This window comes from Rhinolophus sinicus, chromosome 2 (assembly GCF_057876585.1).
Source record: "Rhinolophus sinicus isolate RSI-liver-muscle chromosome 2, RSI-T2T, whole genome shotgun sequence".
NCBI lineage: Eukaryota > Metazoa > Chordata > Mammalia > Chiroptera > Rhinolophidae > Rhinolophus > Rhinolophus sinicus.
The window spans coordinates 12742914-12766537 of NC_142502.1; the positions used below are offsets into that span (position 1 = coordinate 12742914).

The following is a 23624-nucleotide window of genomic DNA, read 5'->3' on the forward strand; positions in this document are numbered from 1 at the left end:
TGTTTTATTGTTTTTCTGGCAATTGTAAACAGGATTTTTAAAAAAAATTCTCCTTCTGATAGTTTGTTATTGGTGTATACAAATGCAGCGGATTTCTGAATATTAATTTTGTATCCTGCAACTTTACTAAATTTATTTAGTTCTAATAGTTTTTTTAGTGGAATCTTTGGGATGACATAATCTGCATATAATGACAATTTTACTTTCTCCTTTCCAATTTGGATGCCTTTTATTTCTTTTTCTTGCCTGATTGCTGTGGCTAGAACTTCCAGTACTATATTGAATAAAAGTGGTGAAAGTGGGCAGCCTTGTCTTGTTCCTGATTTTAACAGCAATGCTTTTAGCTTTAAAAATATGGAACACTTCAAGAATTTGCAGGTGCCATGCTAATCTTCTCTGTATCACTCCAATTTTAGTATGTGTGCTGCAGAAGTGAGCACAGCATTGAAAAATTCTTAACAAGAAAGTGTGCCTCCATTTAATCAAAACTTTGCAACTTCCATTTACATAAACTATGACACCGTGAAGAAGCAAAGAGATAAACCCAAAATGTCAGGCATCATGCAACATCTTGATGTCTTGCATGATGCCAAGACAACTGACACAGTTTTAGTAAGAAATGGTGGGAAAAGTAAGGGTAGGAGAGTGGGACGGCAAGTGCTGTAGATACAGATAGACTTAAGAGATTTAACAACTAAGTGCTAAGTGTGGACCATGTTTAAATTCTGAGTTAACAGAAAAGAAAAGAAAAATCACTGTAGAAAGCATTTTGGGGACAATTGTGAACATTAAATGTAGATTGAGATGCATCAAAAAACTATTGTTAATTTTGTGATTGATAATAGTACTGCAGTTATGTAAGAAAATGTCATGTTTTTTTGAGATGTGTACTGAATGTGTAAGAATGAAATAACCTGAAATCTAAGATTTGCCTTAGAATACTTTATCAAAGGAAAAATGTTTAAAATGTTTGATAAAAAATACAGCAAAATCTTATAGATTCTTAACATTAAGTGATGGATATGTGGGAATTATATGCATTTTTGTATTTGTTTAAAATTTTTTATAATAAAATGTATTAAGTGACAAATAGTGTCTTGTTAATATAGCAGAAAAGAAGCGTCTGGTTCAAGATAGCAAACAGTGCAGGCATTTGCCTCCCATCGTTCTGACATTCCAATGAAATGAAAGAATAAAAGCACACACAAAAAAGGAATAGCCACAAAATGAGACAGAGAATTGGACAGAATATCTTTAGTGTAGGAAAGACACCAACAGATTTCTGCAAGACTGAGGGGGATATGGTTAGGAATGAAACCAGCAAAGAAAGTCACTTCAAGAATATGCTCTGTGGTTTCTATAAACTAGGTCCCTCACAGGGATTCGTGCCTTAACACCAGAAAGGAATGGAAACTAAGGCTGAAAAGGAAAAGGTTAATTCAAGATCTGTATGTGTAACACAAAGGCACCAGGTGGCACTCCTATACCTCTTTTCCATCTCACTGCGCCAATATAGGTCCTAACTAGGAGACTGTCTGTCCCAGCTTGCCTCAGGCTGAAGGGAGGTGGGGAGAAGGAAGGTGCAGCAAACCTCATGACTCTCCTGAGGAACTTTCTAGAGGAAGCTGCAGCTGGCTTCTAGTGTCAGTGTTGGTGCCCAAAAGCAAAGTTCTCCTCAGTCTGGTCATTGAGTAACCTGCAAATGCTCAGTCACTCAGCGAGAGAAGATGCCTATTGGATTACAGCCCACCCTTCTCCGCACAGAACTCTCAGTCAGAATTATTGATCTGAAAAAGAGTAGCAAGAATAAAGGACACTTATAAAAACAGGGGAAAAAAGGAAAAAGAAAAAAGTAAAGAGAACCCACACCAGCTCTCTTGCCCTCCTCTTTCTTAAGCATAAATAGCCAAGGATTGTCAGCTGCATGAGAACTGGCAGCATAGGAGGGAAGAACCAACATAAGGAAACAAATAAGCAAAAACTGTGATCAGAGGTAACCAACATAATGAGGAAGCTGGATTAGTATTCTGAGAGAGATTTAAAAATTTATTAGATCCATAAATGAAAACAGAATGGTATAACATGCATAATATATGAATGTTTAAAGATTAAAATTATGATTGTTAACATAAAAATTAAAGACTAAAAATTGTGTCAGATAATCTTCCAGGATATATATTAAAAAGAAATGTTTTTAAAAATGAAAGCAGAGTTAGGAGACACTGGGAGCCAATCAGAAGTTCCAACATTCTATGAATGTTCTCCCAGAAAAAGAGAACAAAGATAAAGTAGTTGTCAATTTCTTTTTAAAGTGGAAAAGAATGTCTTAATAATAAGAAAGATGCAATCTTTTTAAAAAGCTGTAGCTAGGTACATAATTTTATTAAAATTTCAGAATGTTGAAGAACAAGAAAAGATTTTAAATAGTATTTAAAAGAAAAAATAACACCTACAAAGAAAAGAGACTCAAACTAAGAATCAAGCTTCATTAGATTTCTCTTTCATGACACCAAAATCTTTAAGACAATCTGTTTTTTTAACAACTGCCCAAAAATGTATCTAAGCCTTCTTTTTTATAATATTCTACCTGGGTTCCCTCACTCCTAAGTTTATATTAACCTATTCATATTTTAATCAGTACCACTTTGAGGAACTGAGATCTAAAAGCACATCACACAGTTTCTAAAGTAGTATTCTTTTATTTGTATTATGTTTCCCTCCTTCAAAATAAATAAACTTTAAAATTATCTCTTCACATGTACACTGCTAAACAATAATGTGGACAAAATGATTCTTAGGAACAATAACTGAGACCTAAGAAGAAATAACAGAAATGGGAGCAGAGAAGAAGGTTAACCAGAAAAAACAGATGCACTAGTAAACAGACAAAGCAATCAAAAGAAAAAGATTGCAATGCCTGAAAATGTAAGAAGTGGGACAGAAAAGGGCACAGTCACAGTGACATGAAAGATTGTTTCCTGGAATTGTCTTACAGAATATACCTAGTGGAGAATGTCACAATTTCTGCTATAGTAGCAATTTGGAGGAGATTGGAAGTAGGGAAAGAAATAGGGGTGGAGGTGTTATCTAGAGAGACTAAATGAAGGACAAAGTGAAAGAGGCAAATATTTTTGTTTCAAGACATCATTCTTCTTGTCACTCAGTTGCAATACTTGTGATTTATCACTGACTCCTCTCTTGGCCTATATATTCAATCAATTGCTCAGTCACTGTAGCTTTTACCTATGAAATGTCTTTTACATCCATTTCTTTTCTTTTCCACTATGATCACCTTAGTTCAGATGCCAATTTCCTCCTACTTAGAAACTTAGAATGATATTCTTGACTCTGATTTTATACCCCTTTGTTATTGACTAAATTGTGTCTCTCTAAAATTCCTATGTTGAAGCCCTAAACACTGTCACAGTATTTGGAGATTGGACTTTTAAAGAGCTAATTAAACTTAAATGAGGGTCATAAGAGCGAGGCCCTAATCCAATATGATTGGTGTCCTTATAAGAAGAGGAAGAGACACCAGGGATGAGTGTGCATGTGAGGACACAGTGAGAGGCAGTTGTCTGGAGAGACTGCCTCAGTAGAAAGGAGAGAGGCCTCAGTAGAAAATAATCTTGGTCTTAGACTTCCGGCCTCCAGAATTATGAGAAAATGCATTGTTGTTTAAGCCACCCAGTCTGTGGTGTATTGTTAGGGCAGCCCTAACAGACTAACATACCCTCACAGTGAAGGTGGATGAAACTTTTTAAAATGCAACACTCACTGTTACTCTCCTCTTCACAAATCATTAATGATTTCCCATAGAGATTTCTCACCCTCCTCTTTAAAGGTATTCTTCCTGGATTTACCTTTCACCATTCCCATGTTTGAACAAAATATGACTCCCCATCATTTCTACACATGCCAAATAATGTTTGCTTCCATGCCTTTCCTAGTCTGTTTCTCTACCTGGGAATGCACTTCTCTCCAAACTCATCAGTGTCAGGAGTAGCAGGACCCTGATCTCAAGAATTCCCAGAATTTCAGGTGTTACTTGCCCGGTAAGAGTGGCCCACTTCTAATTTCAGACCTGTTAGAACTCAAATATTTGGAAACAGTCTGCTGGTCTTCACATCCTAATGACTTTTCTATCTCTATGAGCCACATCCAGTCTGTCAGTAAATCTTATCATCTTTCACTTCAAAATACATTCAGAATCTAATCATTCTCACCAGCCACCTTGTCACCACCATGGTCCAATTCACCCACAATCATCTCTCACTTGTGTTAGTGCAGTGGCCTCCTAATGGGCTTTCCTGCTTGTGCCTTTGATAATGCAGGCTACTAACAACAGAGTAGCCAGAGTTTTCTTAAAATACATAAAGTTACATAAATTCTTGTGCTCAGGATTCTCCAGGATATTCCCACATCACCCAGAGGAACAGTGAATTCTCTATAATGGCTTACCAGGACTAAAAGATCTGTCCTCCACTACTACTCGCTATTGCTCTGACCTCATCTCTTATGATGCTCCCCATCAGCACTCTATCCACTCCAGCTTCCTTCCTATTCCTCAAATAGAATAGGAAGTTTTCAACTTCAGGGCCTTTGCACTTGCTCTCTGCTTTTCCCAGATATCCCTATTGTTTCTTCATTTACTTCCTTCAGGACTTTCCTTAAAAGTACATTTTCAGTGCTGTCTTCCATGGTCATACTAACTAAAATTTCAGCCATTTCCTGGACACATCTTTTGTCTTTTCTCCACTTTATTATTTTGTTTCTATCAGAGCTATCGTTATCCAATATAGTCTGCTTATTCTCTGCTTTCCTTCCTAGAAGATAGATTTCATGAAAGCAAGGATGTTTTCTGTTTTGTTCACTGATCCAATCAGCACAAAGAACTTGCATAATAGGCACTCAGCAAGTACCTACTGGGTGGATGGATGGATGGATGGATGGATGGATGGATGGATGGATGGATGTCCTGAGCCCTAACACTGTTTATCTTCCTGGATTTTTTTGGTCTAGTTTATTATTCCATGCTTGGGGCCCTGTCATGACACATGAAGGGTGGAGCAATACCCCAGCCACCTGAATCACTTAAAGCGAGCTCTAGATGGAGACAGAAATACGGTCCACTGGCCCTACAACCACAATAGCTGTCACACTGGTAGTCATCTTGGGACACATTGTAGTTCTGTGCTTCGAGAGGCAAAATGAATTTTTATGTCCATTTGAGGCATTGTTGGTTGCCAGATTTATCTTAGAACAGAGACAGAGGAACTGTATAAACTGTGCTCAAAGATATTCAGGGGTGAAAACTTTGGGGTTTAACATATCCTACTGTCAAGAAATTCTTCTTTTGTTTAATCTAAATGTATCATGCTAATAGTAAATTCATTTTCTCTTTTTTTATTTCAGAAAAGACAGGGAATAGGCGGTCTCTATCGCTTACATGATAATCTTTTGTGTCCAAAATACTTTTGCCTAAAAAGCATTCCTACAAGTTAAACAATATGTCCCATCAATTTGCTAATATTCTTTCTATAGCTATTGATATAGATGATGACAATAAATATGTCATTAAGATAAATAGAGACCATGTTTCCAGTCATTGGGCCACCCATATACACACATGTGCTTTTACAAGTATTCCAAAGAGGCTTTGTATTCTTTTTGGAATAGAAGGTGTTGCCCTAGGTATCTTAAGAGTTCTTAGTAAAATTACTGAGCAAAACACTTCTGGTCTGCAGGAAACACAGGCAGGCTGTCTCCCAGGTTTTATTATCCCTTCCCACCTTCATCACTGTATGCAAATTTTGATTCAGATTCTGTGCAGAATGCATTCCATTTGTCCTCCTGGCTCCATTCTCCACAGTTTTCCACTCTGGCTCTCCCCAGGAAGGATGACCAGTATGGTCACATCAGCAGGGTTCCTGCATCCTCAGCCTTCTGGTTTGGTTTGTGCAATTGAGACCGCCAGTAGAAACAAGAATGTAAGATTATTAATCCCTCTGTCTTGCTCCCAATTTCCTCTGAAGTTACCTTTGTTCCTAATGGGTCACTGCTCATTTCAACATCCTGTTCTCCATAGGACTTCTCTTCCAGGTTCTAGGAGCTTCTCTGTTGCCTTTTCCTTTGGGCCCAGGACTGGTGATGGCTCTGCTGTCGCTCTGTCCAAGTTCCTATGCTGTACCTGACGGTTCTACTGCACCTCATCCACACCTTTGTAATTGGCCCTTTGAATGAAACAACACCAAAACAAATACATCTCACCTCAAATTTCCCTAATCTAGTGTGTGTTACTTCTGTTTCTTTTTGGGACTCTGACAAATACAGATATCTATACCTTGCTCACTTTAACCATTTGCTTTGGGAAAATATTATGTTAAGTTTAACACCTGGGATGAGTCCTGATTGGCTGAAGCCAATGAGAACATTTTATTTTCTTGGCCACAGTGATTGGTTGGATGGACGGTATTGGCTATAACCTAAGCTAGTCCAATTTGGGTAAATTTTAGGACTTTTGCCTGGAAATATTAGATGCAAGTTCTTTCTTTCTCAGTGAGTAAGCCAAGAAGTATATAGCCCAATTTTTGCTAGTAGCTCTCCTACAGCCATAAGAAGAATCGGCCTTAGAATGAAGCCAACATATGGGCAGCAGAACAGAAAGGAAAAGGAAGAAACCAAACCCTCGACGGAAACTTTGGGTGAATCCTGAAACCTAGCCTTTCAGACTTTCCTGAGCTAATACATCTTCATTATTGTTTTTGCCAATTTCAGCTGGCTTTTCTGCTGCTTGCATCATAATGAGTCTGAGTAACATGTTTACACAGAGACTTAATTCTGATGATTTCTCACAAATTTTCCAGCTGGAAATAGGTATGGATAGTGAAATAAACCAGGAAGGAGCAATGCACAAATAAGGATCTCTTCCTTCCTGAGAGACTTCTTGAAGTATTTCCAAGTGGCCAATAAAACTGTGTGTACCAGCGAGCTCATTCAGCCATTCTGGAACACTCTTTGTAGGAATCCAATTAAGAAATTCTTCAGTCTACATGGTCTCTTTCTCTTGAAAACTCATCTACAACCTGATGTCATTACTGGCACAGTTGTCTTATAAACAAAAGCTCAGTTCCAAACAGAATTTAGGAGAGTCTTTATACACAAATGAGCCAGAGGGGTGGTGGCCTATGAAATTAATTTTTCAAATATCTAGAAAAGGTTAAAATCCTTTTAAAAAGAGAGAAATGAGGATAGATAAAGTGTAGATGACATTAATATATGATGAAGAACAAAGAAAAGATTCCATATGCCTAGACTATGATACAAACCCAGGGAACTATGAAAAGAAAAAAAAAGAAAACACAAAATCTCAGACGTGCACTTATCAGGGGATTTCAGAGATGTTTACTTATCAGGAACCATTTCAGGCATACAACTTATATCCGGATAGCCAAAGTGCAATTGGCAAAAGTGCTTTGGAGTAGTTACAAAACTGTGAACCTAGAAGAAAAGATAGAATTAACAGCTGAAGAGAAAAAAAAATCTGATTCTATCACTTCACATCATGAAACATGGGGTTATCCTGTGTTGAAATTTGTTACCCAAATCTTCAGCAAATGTGGATCCCATCAAAGATCCACATGTGCTGAAGATTTGGGTAACAAATTTCCAGTGGGTTTGATAATAACATCACAATATAATTGATGCTCTGTAGAATTCCGTAAGGTATATAATAAGATTGGTATATTATTCATTCATTTATTCAACAAGTATTTACTGAGTACATTTTATATGTCTGTTTTAAAAGCTGGAAATGTAAGAGTTGACAAAATGCAAAACTATGTGCCCTCCTGGGGTTTACACTCCAGAAGTAGACAGAAAATAAACTAAGTGAGGAAGAAGAATATATACAATGCTGGCATTAAGTGCTGGAGAAAACAATAGAGAACGATAAAAAGTTCAAGGTAGAGTGGAGGGTATTTTAAATTTTTATATAGGTCATATAAGAAAGGTGTCCCTGAGAAGGTGATATTCGATAAAATACCTGAAAAAAAGGGAGTCAACGCTGTGAATAATTTTCAGAATTGAATTCTTAACATAACGAATATTATATGAAAAAGCCCTGAATAAGGAACTTACCTAGTAGCCATCAGGGCCATGAAGGAGTGCTTGTGGCTGCTATGCAGTGAGCAAAGGGAGGAATTGTGGTGGAGACTAGAGAACTAGTGGGGAGGTGGGGTCAGTCATGTCAGGCCAATAGATCATAAAGGGACTAGTGTATGATGGAATGCTGTTGGCAGTTTTGAACGAAGGAGTGACAACACCTGATTTGTGTTATAACAGGATTTGTCTGGCTACTATATAAAGAATAGCCTGAAGTCAAGAGACGATGGTCCAGGGTGGTAGCGGTGGAGCTAATGAGTAATGGTGTATATATATATATATATATGTATGTATATATGTATGTATGTATGTATATACATATACATATACGTATGTGTGTGTGTGTGTGTCTGTATTTTAACCTAGGGAAGAGTTTCAAGAATATTACACAAAATACCCATACATATTTCAACCAGATTCATTGAATGTTTACATTTTCCCCCATTTACTTTTGGTAAATATCCCCCTCTATCTTTTGTCACATTATTTTTTCTGAAGCATTTGAGAATATATTGGAGACACTATATCCTACTATTACTAAATATTTCAGAGTTTCTACTCCAAGAATAAGGACATTCTATAGATACATTTTTAAGGCAGAATTAACATGATTTGTTGATTGAGTAAAGATGAGAAATTAGAAAAAGAATTGTCAAGTGTGACACTAAAGCTTTAGCATGAACAATGAAGAAGTATGAAGTTACCAGTAACTGATGTGAAAAAGACAGAGATAGGGGCAAGTTTGGAAATGAAGATCACAAATTCAGACATTTCGTTTTGTTTTGTTTTTTGGTTTTTTTTGTGTGTGTTTTGTTTTGTTTTGTTTTGTTTTGTTTTTTGATACCTTTTAATCCTCCCAGTGGAAATCCCAGTAAAAAATCCTGGATTTCCAGGTCTAGAGTTCAGAAGAGAGGTCTGGGCTAGAGATTTAAATTTGGGGGTTTATAGCATATACATGATATTTAACACCATGAAATTGAATAAGATCCTCTAGGAATTCATGCAGCTGGAAGATAGAAATACTCCAAAGATAGAGTTCTTGGTCCTCCAAAGACTAGAAGTTGAGGAGGTAAGAAGGAAGCAGCAAAGAAGACCAAGTGTGTGGTGGGTTCAGAAGGCAGTGAGGAAAGCATTTTAAGAAGGAAAGAGGAAATAAAGGTTGGCAAATGGTTCTAACAGATCAAGATAGAGTCAGGGACAGGATCATTAAATGTAGTAAAGAAGAAATCGTTGGTGACTAAAAGAAGGTGGAGTGCTAGGGTGAAAACTTTACTACAGTGAGTTCAAGAGCAAGTGAGAGGAGATAAATTGCCAACAGCAAGTATAGCCAAGTCTTCGAAGGAATGTTGCTTGAAAGTAAAGACAGAAATAGGGAAGTTCAGGTGGTGACCAAGAGAGTTTTGTTTTGTTTTTAATATGCGATAAAGAGCAGCATTTTACATGTTGATAAGAATGAACGAGGAAAGAGAAAAAAAAAAAAAACAGATTATTGTGAGAAGAGAGGAAAATATTGTTGGCAAGAAGCATGAATTGATTATATAAGTGGAGGAGTTAGCCTTAGCTAGGAGTTTGAAGAGTTCATTCGTAAAAATAGAAGGAAGTTTGATTATATATGACACAGATGCAAATAGTGCAGAGAGTGGTAGTGAGAGCTTATAGAAATTCTCTTTTGATTGCTTAAAATTTTCAAAGAGAGGCTGCACAATTTATGTGGTGATGTAATTTATGAACACAATTTATCAACATAAGTAAGCAAATTTCCATTTCCTACAACTGTAGTCTATGAATTAAATCTACAGTACCATATTTTAGATATTCTGAAATGAATACTGAATTCAGCAAATAAACAGAGGGAGTGGCCAGTTAGCTCAGTTGGTTAGAGAGTGGTGCTGGTAGCACCGAGGTTGCCAGTTTGATCCCCACATGTGCCTCTGCCAGCTGAGTCCTCCTTAGAAAGGAAGGAAAGGAAGAAGGAAGGAAGGAAGGAAGGAAGGAAGGAAGGAAGGAAGGAAGGAAGGAAGGAAGGAAGGAAGGAAAGATAGAAAGGAAGAAAGAGAGAAAGAAAAATTGGCTTCAAGCAAATAAACGGAAACTTTATACTTGGCATTGAATGAAATCCCAACACTTTGCATTCAATAACTCAGGAAGAACCCACTCAACTCAAAAACTCATAACATCTTGATTTTTTGTAGCAAAAGCAAGAGACAATGCATAAATGCAAATAAATGTACATGATACCTTTAAAAAATGTTCAAGGGAAATAGGGAAAAAAAAGGTTAGCTGATGAAAATTCAAATGTGGGAATAGATGTTGGAAGTTTGGAGAAACAAGAAAAAGTATGAAATTTGTTTAAGCAAGTGGGAGAGTGTATTGATTAGGGAAACAGAGTGTTCTGAGGCCTTTGACTTAGGGACCATGAATGCAAAGACCAGTTAGCATGTCTGCATTTTTCTCCAGGCATGTTCAGCCATGTGAACACAGGCACAAAGTCAGCGGAATTGAATTTAACAAAGTATGTGGTTTAGCCAAGTGTGTATGACAATCAGAGGAAAGGTGGTGGAGGGTAAATGCAAGGGGGTGAATATAAATGATTATACATAGAATTTGAACCAGCTTAAGAGGAATAACTACAAAAGGGATGATGAACAACAGCAAAAATGGTCGGCTCAATAGTCAGCCAGCTGCCCCATATGGTCAATGCAGCTAATACACTGCATACACGGAGGGTACCCCTTCTCAGTGGGTGCCGTTCATATTTGAAGTTTATGATTTGTTTCTTTATCATAATAATTTTTGGCAGAATGCACTCACATGTCTTGTTTTATTTAAAAAAATGGTTTATTATAAGTTTCCAAAAGGTGGAATTGAAGTGTCTTGAAGAACAGCACCATCTCTAATTCAAAGGCATTGTAAGGGCTGGCAGTGGTCCTGCCCGTGGATATAAGGTCCTGTTCAGCTGAGGGATTATTTGAATTGGAGCACTAGAGGGAGTGGGCTGCCAACAAAAGAGAAAGTGGACAAAGAGTGGGGTGTTAACAAAATTATCGTTACCAATAATTGTCATTAACAATAATGACAAGGTCAAGATGATCATGCGAGTGGAGGGCTGAAGTACGGGAGGGACAACAGTGGTCTAAGAACAGTTTCTGAAGGAACCATGGGGAGAAATTGCCGAGGAAATTATACTGGGGAATTAGTGATATCATCTTAAAATTCATCAGTAATTCTAAATGCTTTGTGTTCTTTTTTAAATACCAGGGGTGCCAAAAAAATGTATACAAGGGGACACTTTGGTCAATGTTGCTCAAGCAGTAGTTGGTTGTAATCAGAAGAGTCTGGACGCTGATGGTAACCACTTTGAGCATCTCTTGCAATTGCAGAAGTCAAACGTGACTCGTATTCATCTTTTGTTATTGGTATATGTTGAGTATTACAATTTTAATACTAAAAGAAACAGTTTTAAAAGTTTTAAGAGTTTTCTTTTAAAAAAGAAAGTTTTCCTTTCTTAAAATATATATACATTTTTTGGCACCTTCTGTAGTCTTAAAATCCTTTTAAAACTCTAAAACAGTATTAATATGAGCATTAAAATAGATTAAAAAGACTCAACATTTTAAACTGGAATTTCTGTGTGTTTTAATTAAAATAAATAGCTGCACTATTCTGTTCACCGCAAGTCTGTGTTTATACTGAATACTGTTTGTTGGCAAATAGTGTTTATTCACAACCCATTCAATGCTGTCTCCTGTATCCCAGGGGCTGCAAGTCTGGGGATTATGTTTGCCAGGCTCCCTTTCCTGGACATTTGCATTCTATCAATGCTCTCACTTGAGATTTGGAAGTCAAAGGGGAGTTCCACAGGTGAAGAGTGATGGATCACCAGAGCAAGAGACCTGCGATACTGCTGGCCCCTCGCTACAGTTACTTGACCTCTGGGTGGCAGCAGCAAGTTGTTGAGTTCTCTGCAGCCGTATTACTTCAAAGCTAAAGGTAGCCACACCAATGGTCACTTCTTTAGTTTACCAACAAAGAACCTAAATTATTATATCAAATCCTCAACTTGTTTTGATTTTTCTTTAATAAATCTTGAATGACAGACTATTTCATGCCAAGACTGGTTCCAGATATTTAACGATGGGAATCTCACATTGGCTAGTTGGCTTTGTTGGGTTTACATGCAGAGAGGACCTCATTCGGATGTAAAATAGAATTCTAAAGAGACATGTTACTTAAACTAACAGTTACTTAAATAAACACCTATGGCTGCCTAAAATTAAGGGTTTATTGAAGACAAGAATTTAGGAGACCAAGATGGCTATTACTGTGGAATAGAAAAAAGAACTAAAAGGACTCTGGGGTGTGTCAGCTACTTCCGATCACCCTGCAAAACAGACTATAAAGAAGGAAAATGACAAGCTCAGGAACTTTGCAGTCCTGGATCAAGGCATGCTCAGAGACCCAGAGAGCGTCTAGGGTCCCCATTTTGCAGCCACATTGTTGATACAGCCAAAAATTGGACCTATGTTCTGTTGCTGCAGGTTGCAAATTTACAATGCAAGATGATTTCAAAGACTTTCTAGGCCCCTTATGAGAAAGTTTAGGCCTTTACTGGAAAAGAGTGAGCCCTGAGAATTGGGAAGGGGTCATTTTGAAAAATTTCGGTGAATCTTAGTACTTTGAATCACAAATACTTCAGAGATTTCCTTACCAAGAGAAGTAAACCCCTCCTTCCATCTGTCCTTCTTCCTAATTTGCAGGCTATGATGACCCTGCCAGAAGCAATTACTGAGAAAGAGACTGCCAATCGCTTAGAACCCAACCAGACAATTACTGACTGCATGAAGAACTTGACTGAAACAAAGCCCCTCTATCTTTCAAAAGTAAGAGAGCCATTTTGTTTAGAGTGTCCCTGCACTGTGTGTAGAAGTTTGCTTTCAAGGGACTAAGGCAGGAAGGAGGAAGAAGAGACCCACGTGTGGGGTAGCACATGTGCTCATGCCGTAAAGATGCACCTCTGGTTCGACGTTGGGGTTAATCCTTTTGCTAAACCAGCAACATGGCAAAATTGCGCCATAGTATGAACACAATTACATAACAGATAAGTAATAGAAATATAAATGATTCGTGCTGATTTCATCTGGGTGCTATGACTCTTGTTTTACAAATATAATGAACACAATGATGCAGGCATTGGGGTAAAACTGAACTGATACGACTGTGATTTTTTTTTTTTTTTTTTTTTTTGCTGTTAAAGCACAGAGGGTGAATTGGGCGGCCCAGCTGCCATGATGTATGAGAATAGGATTCTATTTAAACTGAGAAAGTTTGAAGAGAAGACCCATGAGGGGGAGAGGACTCGGGTTTAGTAGGGGAGGAAATTGGAGCACTGCCTTAGTCCTGTCTCTCAGCTTGTGATGGCCCCGTGATTACATTTTGCTGTTCTCAGGAATTGGTGTCCCAGCCCAATCAGCCTATTGCAAAATGAAGTAAGGACTGTTTCCCTTGATTTGCCAACTTCAGAAACACCTAGAATAATAATAAAAATAACCATAACTATAATAATAACGTTACTTATAGTGCACTTACTGACCACATGCCAGGCGCTGCCAGGTACAAAGTGCTTCCCACACATTCGCTCCTTTAGTCCCCACAACAGCCCTATGAGTGAGCTTTATGGTTATAATCCTGAATTACAGGTTTGTGAAATCTGAACTTGTGAGAGGTTAAATGACTAGCTTAAAATCAGTCAGGTAGTTAATGATGCAGCTTTGGCTCTAACCTGAGCCTCTCTGGCTTCAACACCCAAGACCTTAACATCTATATTCTTCTGACTTCCTTTTGCCACACCTGGCTTTATGTCCTATATGTTCTGTTTATTATATATCTCTCAAATCCAACCATTTTCCCCACCAGCATCCCTCTAATAATGAATGCTATGATCTTTCTAAAGGATTCCTGTAGCAGCCTCTTAACTGGTCCACTTTTACCCATTTGGCCCCACTTCTAATCTGTTATCCACATTACAATCAAAGGGAAAATGTCACAACATAAACTCGAATCATGTTGCACAGTCTACTGAAAGCACTTTAAAGGTTTCATGTAAAGATCCATCTCCTCAGGCCAGTTTTTAAGGCCTGCACAGTCCGCCCTTCCCCCCATTTGGGGCCTCATGGGGTCCATTGTTCCCTGAAGCTCCTGTCCCCTCCCTTGCTTTCCCTTCTGCAGTCTTCCTCAGCTCCTCAAACGTGCCCTGCACTTTTCTTCCATAGAGCCTTTGCTCATGCTTTCCCCCGTCTGGAGTGCAATTCCAGACCCCCACCCTACTGCTCTGTCACCTACTTAATGCCACTCTTTCTGAAGACCACCGTTCAAATGTCACTTCCTTAGTAACGTGTTTCTAATCTCTAAATTAATTCCCACCATTGAAAGGTCTCATAACATTAGCTTTTTCTTGGAGGTTGAGGTTTTATGATTATGTGCGTGGTACTTTGATGGATGTATGCCTTCCTGGTCACACGGTAAGCTCTATGAAGGCAGGAACTAGATCGGGTTGGTGCTTCCCACTGTAGTCCCAAGGCTTAGGATAATATTGGGTACATGGTAGGTTTCCAAACAATAGTTGCTGATTAAATGAAGGTATAACACACTTTCCTGAGGAGAATGAAAAAGACAAGCCTTTTCCAAGTCTGTAATGTGCTTCACTCCTCTGTGGAGGGTAAAGTTTTGCTGAGAGTGGATGTCCAGCTCATCAGGCAGCCAGTGCCAGCCAGACAACCCTAGGCGCCTACCTGTTGGAGGCTGGGAGAACAGCCACGAGGTCTACTTAAGGCAGCTCAGTTGCTGGGAGGAATGTTTCAGGTTCACAAATATAAGTGGCTCAGGTCTCCAGCAAGTCAACCTAAGGAAGCAATTGCTTAGCGTACCTTCCTCCCCGCCCCTGAACAGCTTTAAGGTGAAGTGGTTATCTGAAAGTAAAGATTAAGAGGAAGAACCGCGTCCAATCCTTTCTTCCTCAGCGATAGGCCCAGATGTTTGGATCCCAGGCCGGTGGCCACCCAGACAGAGGATGCGATCTGTTAGGTTGGTGCACGAGTAACTGCGGTTTAAAAGGCTCAAAATAATTGCAAAACCCACAATTACTTGTGCACCAACCTAATAGGTGACTAGGCTCTGGTGGGTTATCTCCACAAGGAGCTCTGGGCACCCGTAATGAGTGTAGCCCTAAGGCAGAGGCAGAGGCAAGATATGCATTGGGACTGATCCCAAATACTGCCCTCCCCAGGCCCAGCTTCTTGCTCTAACAAGTTTTACAATTAGAGATGGGCTCTTGGGTCTCTAAAAAAATTACACACAAGGAAAAATAACACATCAGATTGGTTTACCAGAGTTGTTTCAGATCTAGTCATGCCACTTAACTATGGAGATTTGTTCTGAGAAATGCATCATTAGCCGATTTTGTCATTGTGTGACTATCACAGAGTGCACTTACATAAACCTAGATGGTATAACCTACTACTCATAGGTGCACACCTAGGATATATGGTACAGACTATTGCTCCTGGGCTACAAGCATGTGATTGTACAAAACACAAGATTAAATCATGCACAAGAGAAAAGGATTCATTCAAGAGTCTCGGTAAACACGAGCTATATGAAGTGGCTGCTGGCCGAACACAGCATACTGTGTTACAGCAAACTTTATATATATATATACATATATATGTATATATATATATATATATATATATATATATATGTATATATATTTATGTATATATACGTATATACACGTATATATACATATATATGTATATCTTGTATATATATGAAGAGAGAGACTACAATCTAACATAATGGTAAAAAGTAGTGTGGTAAATACATAAACCAGTAACATAGTAGTTTATTATCATTATCAAGTATTATGAACCACACATAGTTGTATATACTATACTCCCGGTTACAGGACGGGCAGCACAGTAGGGTTTTTTTACAGCAGCATCACCACAGACAGGGAAGGTGTGGCACTGAGACGTTACTACGGCCGCAGCCTCACTAGGCGATAGGAATTTTTCAGCTCCATTATAATCTTATGGGCCCACAGCATATGTGCCGTCTGTTGACCAAAACATCATTATACAGCACACGACTGTGAGTACTTTGATGGGATTCAGGGGAAAGAGAATTTGAAGAAAAAACAAAGCTACATAGTGGAGTGTTGGCGGGGGATGAGGGAAGGAGAAATGTCCTCCGTTGCGTAAGTCAGTCCTTCCATTCAGCAAATTTAGAGACTAGAAAACTGTTTTGTTCAAATTGAAAATTCGAGGGGGTAATTATTAAGATTCTTGCAACATAGTTTCAATTATTTTAGCTGCCTTAATCCTGTTGGGCTTCATTGTTGATGAAAAGAGACTATGTTTGACTCTGCTTGGAAACCATAAAACCACAACAAAATAATTCTCCGGAAACCTACTAGGGCAACACCAGGATGGGTCTCTTCTGTACCACGAGAAGGACTAGTGATAAAAGACTCAAATAGATGCAAATAGTGAAGCTGAAGAAACTGAAGGTGATTCTTCAGCAGCATCTTAATGATTAATCAAGAATAAATATGATTAAGATATCCAGCGATCTAAGCTTCACAAACAACAATAACAAAACCCCGTGGAGCCTGCCCAGTCTCCCTAAAATTATTTGCTACTGATTTGACAGTCAAAAGGTCAGCAGTTGTGATCTTTTTTAAAGTCGATGGAAAAGGAGCCGGTGGAATGTCCTCACTGAACTGCATCACTTCCTTCCTGGGACCATCAGGGCACCTCCCCAGCCTTTCAAGATAGGTTCTGCTCAAAAGGTCAACCTGGCGGTGGAAACCTCAGGAAAAGTTAGCGGCCAGTGCAGCTCATCTCCTCGCTGGGGCTCTCGGCCATTTCTTTCTTCCTCGACCCCCGGGAGGTGAACCCCGTGGAAAGGCTCGCCAAGAGGGTGGGTCACAGCAGGGGCTTTGCTGCTGCGGAGAAACGCCAGAGGCCGTGCATCTCCAGGAGGTACGGGAAGCCTGCGAGAGAGACTCCAGGCCCCCGCCCCCGGCTCTTCCACAGACCAGCGCATCCTGGAGCCTGGCGCGGGGCGTGGGGAGCCGGCAGGGGAGGGGTGTGGCGGCCTAGAGGTAGTGCCCGGCCCCTGCTGGGGGACTGAACCGGCCACCCGACCTGCCCCTGGGAAAGGAGCATTACTGCGGGGGGTGGGGGGAGCAGGAGGCCTAAAACTCCGGGGTGCAGCGGGGAGGAGGACCCGTTTGCCGAGGGGAGGGAAGAATCGCCGAGCAGCTGGACGCGGGAGTGAAAGAGTGTGCGGGCGAGCCCGGGGGAGCGCGGCTGCGGATGGGCCGCCGGCTGAGAGCCAGCCGGGCTTGTTGTACTCTGTAACCAGGGCGGCCCGGCTCCCCGCAGCGCAACCGCGCGGGGGCTCCGGGAGACCGCCGCCAGCGGTTCGCTCGCGGCACTGCCTGGAACCTGTGCGAGCCGGAGCCGGAGAGATAGAGAGAGAGAAGGTAAAAGGGAAGGAGGGAGGGTGAAGCAGGGGAGAGAGAACGAGAATGTGGGTGCAAGCCGAACAAATTACAGACACATTGTAAGCAAGTTTGTAGTTGCATACTCTGGTTGTGAGTGCTTAATGGGAGGGAGGGGGCAGTGATGGTGATGGTGGCGTGTGTACGCGTGGTACTCTTGGATGAGGGGATACGGAGGTGGGCAGCGCGCTCCTGGCAGCTCGTACGTAGCTATCCCTATTAATATCCCTCTCCTCTGGCTTGTCATTTCCGCTTGTGGCACGTCCCTTGGGCTCCAATGGTGCAGAAGCAAAAGGCAGCCACCCTCTTATTGTGATGGTCGGCACTGTTGCTACTATCAGATGGGAGATGTCGGGCGTTGAACACATTCTAGGAGCCTCCCTTCCTCCACCCCCACTATTTTAGGAAGGGCTGGGGGGAGGGGAAGGGGATTAGGTAGCACAGCACAGGGCTGGAAGCTTGAGCGGAGGCCGGGGCTTCAGACTCTCCTCAGCTGTCACCTAGCAAAAGCTTCCAGGCGGAGGAGCTTACGCTAGAGGGCAAGATAACTTTCATCTCCTTTCCAGAAAGACACGTTTCAGACAGCGATTTTGCTTTGCTACCGGAGGAGTTCTGTGAAACGGTGCTTCACAGGGTGGCAGGTGCACGGTGAAGGGCAGGAAAAATACTGCGAAATAAAGCAGGCGGCAGCTGCAAAGCAAAGAAAACCCTTTGGGTTCCTTGTGCTGCTTGGGTAACAGCATGGATGCTACAAGTTCAGGACCTCTTCCATAAACAGAGTCAGGTCCAGCCCAGCGAGAAACCAGCTGTGAAATCGACCTTAGCATCCTGGAATCCTGGAATGTTCATTTCTGAGTTTTGCAGTTTGGGGGTGGGCGTGGGGGCGCGGGGGAGACGTGGAGTACCTGCAGTTTTTCTGTGAACGTTAAGAAAGTTCAATTGAATGATTCTTTCTCCTTTTTAGTGCCTGTTGTTTTCTTCATCTGAGAGCCACTGTCCTAAAGAAAGCATTTGTATACAGAAGCCAGACCTCCAAGAGAAAGTGTAATAATTTTCCATTAAACAGAGGTTGTTAATGTGGCCCACATCTGCATAAAATGCTGATTTAATCATGAGTCATGAGCATGGTTCTTTGGGAGGCTTGCTGTTCCCCAAGATGAAAAAGATTAGTGGTACAGATAAAACGTTCCTGACATCACCAGAACAGTGTAATAAAACACGTATCTAATTTTGTGTGTGTTTTGAATCTGTTCATTACTTTGTGGCAAATGTAGAATAAAAAGTACCATATCAAGGCTAACTTAATATATTTCGTGCAGAAGATAAAGCCACATCTTGACTGACTCAGATAATATTGTTAGCCTTGGAAAATACGTGTTCAGCCTTGTACATTACAGCCTCCTTTTTGTCTTTCCTAACTAATGCTTTTTCACAGTGGTTTATTCCTGCCATCATTGCCCTCGTATAAAGAGTTCTTTTCAAATGATTCCTTCCTAAAGGAGCAGGGATCTGGGAAAGGTAGTTTACCACTGAAAAAATTTCCAGAATTGCTTATGTTAAATGTGTAAGTTGCTACCCTAGGATCTACTCTCTGGTAATTATGCAACAGCTCTTGGAAATAAGAGGAGGTGTAAACGAAACTGGATGTAAGAGGCCCATGACTGGGCTAGGTTGGTAGAATTTTCTTGGGTGGCTCCAGCCCTAGATGTTGCAGCCACACCCTGTGGCCTGAAGGTGACAAGCATGTAGAAAGGAGCTAAGACGCCCCTGTGAGGAAACCTGCATTTCTCCTTCTCTTCATTTTATTAAAAGTGTCCATCCTGTCAGACTAATCCAACCAGACCTCATGGTTGGCAAGAAGTGCAATACTATGTAACCAAGTTGGGAGGCAGGTAGCTGATATGTTTGGGCATGATTAAGGCTTCAAGCTCACCAAAAATAGTTGAATTTAACACTTAGTATCTTTCATACCAGTCAGCTCTGTACTTTGTCTTTTGATTACTTGTTCATATTTGTAGACCAATTCTTATTTGTTACCCTGTATAATTCATAATAGTGAATAATTACCAGCACTATTCACTGGTACCCCATACATATACATTAGGAGTATATTTATATCAACTCCAAGATGTCCCTCTTCGTCCCTTTAGCCATCCTCCATCTTTCTACACTTTAGCCAACTTAATTTTTTTTTAAATTAGTTAGTACTATTATTAAAGGGTGACTAGAGAAAAACAATAATTAAATTTACAATTAGACACTTATGTGACTTATTCCAGCAAAGGGTTTAGATAGAAGGGGGTCAAAATGTATTCATTGGCTTTTTAATTTTTGTTTAATAGATTTTAATAGGAGTGCTCTTCTTGGGAATATTTAGCCATCTGATTAAGTAATCTCCATGCTTCATATTTATATTCTAGCAAAGTACCATGAATCAGTTCATGTTTGAGAGTGTCAGTTCATCTTTTTCAGTTAGAAATGAGCCATATCATCTCTGATTGTTGCACAGTTTGGAATTTTCTGCTGGAGCTTATTCATACCAAACCATTTAGTCGCATTGCTTTAAGATGTGCTCCTGTGGCCTAGGAGTGTCTCTTCTAGTGTTTTTCTGAATGTATTCTTTTTTTAGGAGCACAAACAAGAAAACTGCTGCAGTAGCCAGTTGTCCACTCTGCTTGGAGACTGGGAATGCTGCGTTGTGATGATTCAGTCCTGTGCTTTTCACAGGTGTTGGTGTTAAGATGAGTATATTGTTCAGATGGGAGAATCCCAAGTAGCAGATAGTCTAAACTCCCTCTGTATCCTGCACAATAAATGCAGCAGATGGTTATTGACTGGGCATCCAGCTTGTTTCCACAGTACTCTAGGTTTCCGCATTACAATACTCACTCTACTTTGTGGATATATATATATATATATATATATATATATATATATATATATATATATTATCATCTCCCCCTTTGGTACATCAGCTCTAAGGGGGGCTTATCTGTCTTATTCACTGCTACTTACTCACTACTATTGTCAAATAGTGGCTCAATGCATTTTGGCTGTGTTAAATAATAAATACGGAATCTTACCGCTCTGCTAGGTGTGGTACTTAGCCGCATTGTAATCTTAGTTCCTTCCCCTAGAAGGATTTGGAGATGGTGCTGTGACTGCTGATTGAAACACAACCCACCAATGCCTACTGAATTCCCTCTTTCCATCCCAATATTGTTTCCCCCCCCCCCTCCTGTACTCCCCCCGCCCACAATATTCTTTCGAATTTCCCTGGGACTAGTGATCTCTTTGATGGTGCTGGACCTTCTTCTGATGTTCGGGTTCTATAAGTCATGCCCACAACCAGAACACTGCTAGGTAATTAGTCAGTTCAAGGAGTGAACCTCCCGATCGCAGAACCTTATGCCTGTAGTTGTTTTAGGTGTTACTTGTGCTGCCGTTGGAACTAGAAAGCACACTTGAGAGCATCTCTTCATTGTAGGCTAGTCTATCATATTGCAGGTGGAGAAACCGAGGCCAGTGGAAGGAAAATGGGAACCAGCTAATTAAAGAAACTACTACAGGCCAAACAATCTGCTAGGAAAGTTATGTATTGATGGTTTTAAATTTAATTTACACAGGATAAAATTGAACGTATTAGCACAAAATTGCTTCACTTCACAAATGAAGAAGCAAGTGCTCTGAATAGTTCACTTTTCTTAAGTTCCCATGGACAGAAAGAGACAGAATAGGACGCAACCCCATGTCTTCCTTAGTCCACGGTGCGTGCATTTTCTGGTATCTTACTCCCCGTGACAGGTAGTTATTGAGGACCTCCATACATAGAAGCAGTTCCAAATCACCCAGCCACGTCTAGAACTCATATCTTCTAATTCCCATTCTCCTTTTATTATCTTTGTTTTATTAATATGAAATTTCTCATGAAATCATATGTCTTCTTAAAGTATCAGTAAAAAACGGTATCATAATTTCACAAAAGAGGAAATATGTGTACACATGCAAAATATGTTATCTATGTCTAAAGAAGGAAGGATATTGCACTAAATTGCACTAACTTCTTTTGCAGTGGGGAGGAAGTGGTGTTTTGGGGGTTGTCTCATCGAGCCAAAGTATTATGAACTTGATTCAATAAAACAAAAATATGTATTGAGAATTAGGATGTGCTCAGGGATATACTTGGTATCATTGGATGGGACGTCAATGCAATAAAACAAATGTACAATCTCTATGGCTACAAAGCATTCCCAGTCTAGCTAAGACGAAAAATGTCTTAGAGTGAGATGAGACTAATAATGGTGACAAATATAAAACAAGTCATACTTAGAGTAGTATAGACAATAAGTGCCGGAGGAATTGAGGGAAAATAATGCGGAATGTGTAGTGGTATGTTTAGAAATGGCTAAAAGAGGGTGTGGGCCCCGGGCTCGGTATTTAGGGATCCTTTGGATTTGTTCCGCTGAGAGTGTGTGTCAGAGGGGCTCTGTAATGGTGCAGTGAAGAATTGTTCAGCAAGGATATGAAGATTTGAAGTGAAAAGTTTGAGAAATAAAACATACTCACCCTGTCTACTACTGAGCTCGGTTGATGGCACCGTGTCCTATACAACCTTAAGTCAGAATCCTGAGAGTGGTCAGAGATACCCCTGACTGCCCCACTTCCCACTTCCTATTGGCCCTTCCAGACCAGTCACCAAGTTCTGCATATTTTGCCTCCCGAAGGTTTTTTGAATTTTACCCTCCACTCACTATACAGTTTTAGTCTCTTGCCATATCCCACCTGGACTTCTGAGATACCTTCTAACTGATCTTCCTGAATCTTCTAGTCTTGTCTTCCTCAGATATGCCCTTCAAAACTGTAGCTAAAATAATCTAAGTCACTTCCAGCTTAAAATCTCTTAGTCATTTCCCGTAATTCTCTAGGAGACAAGAGAATTAGGACCAAGCTTCTGAACATAGACATGGGGCCCTAACCATCTGGCTGCTAACTCCTTCTTCAATCTCAGGTCTAGAATGTCACCCCGTAGAGTTCTTCACTTGGTAGTTCTATATAGAATCTAACATCTAACTCTTGGCAGTTCCACACAGAATCATGTTGTTTCTTAGCATCCATACCTTTGTCCGAGCTATTCATTCTGCCTGGAATGTGCCTTTCATATTTTTCACCTGACTAACTCTAACTCATTTACCAAGGCCCAGTTCAGGACATTCTCCAGAATCTCCAGGTTGGTTTAGTGCCCATTCTTTGTGTCCCCCATCTCTATATTTGCACTGACCCATGATATTGTTATATTATCTTTTCTGTATTGTATCTCCCACTGTGTTTTAAGCTCGTCAAAAAATAAAGTCTATGTCATATTCATATTAGTACCCCCAGCATTGAGCTCTGACACTCAGAATGTATTAGTTATACTGTAGAAGTAAGACTGGATATATAAGCTGACATTGGACACAGCATAGAAATTCTGAGTTTAATGTGGTATCAAAAGAGGGAGGGAGGAAAATGGGAGGGAGAGAGATAGATATTTCAGGATTAACCTATTGTGTAACATGAATGTGAGCTAGAAGAGGGTAGAAACATGGTGATTTTTAATGCAGTGACTTACAAAAATCACTTTTAATCCCATAATTCTTTTTTTTAAAGATTTTATTGGGGAAGGGGAACAGGACTTTATTGCGGAACAGTGTGTATTTCCAGGACTTTTTTCCAGGTCTTTGTCCCTTCCAAGTTGTTGTCCTTTCAATCTTAGTTGTGGAGGGTGCAGTTCAGCTTCAAGTTGTTGTCCTTTCAGTCTTAGTTGTGGAAGGTGCAGCTCAGCTCCAGGTCCAGTTGCCATTGCTAGTTGCAGGGGGCACAGCCCACCATCCCTTGTGGGAGTCGATCTGGCAAACTT

At 40.2% G+C, this 23624-nt stretch overlaps 1 protein-coding gene and 1 pseudogene across 8 annotated transcripts in view; one reads left to right on the forward strand and one right to left on the reverse strand.

The window, feature by feature from the left end:
* Nucleotides 1–348: 348 nt before the first annotated feature.
* On the reverse strand, nucleotides 349–440 carry LOC141571946 (U6 spliceosomal RNA; annotated as a pseudogene).
* Nucleotides 441–16961: 16521 nt separating this feature from the next.
* The window catches only part of SYNE1 (spectrin repeat containing nuclear envelope protein 1), a 414622-nt gene continuing 407959 nt past the window's right edge, over nucleotides 16962–23624 (forward strand). For 3 of the 8 annotated variants that reach the window (XM_088795369.1, XM_088795377.1, XM_088795390.1), the window contains exon 1: nucleotides 17332–17710. The gene's annotated coding sequence lies outside the window, so the exon portion shown is untranslated. Of the gene's footprint in view, nucleotides 17205–17328; nucleotides 17711–23624 lie in introns of those variants that run through there. The other 5 variants (XM_088795370.1, XM_088795376.1, XM_088795381.1 and 2 more) reach the window with 4 other exon arrangements.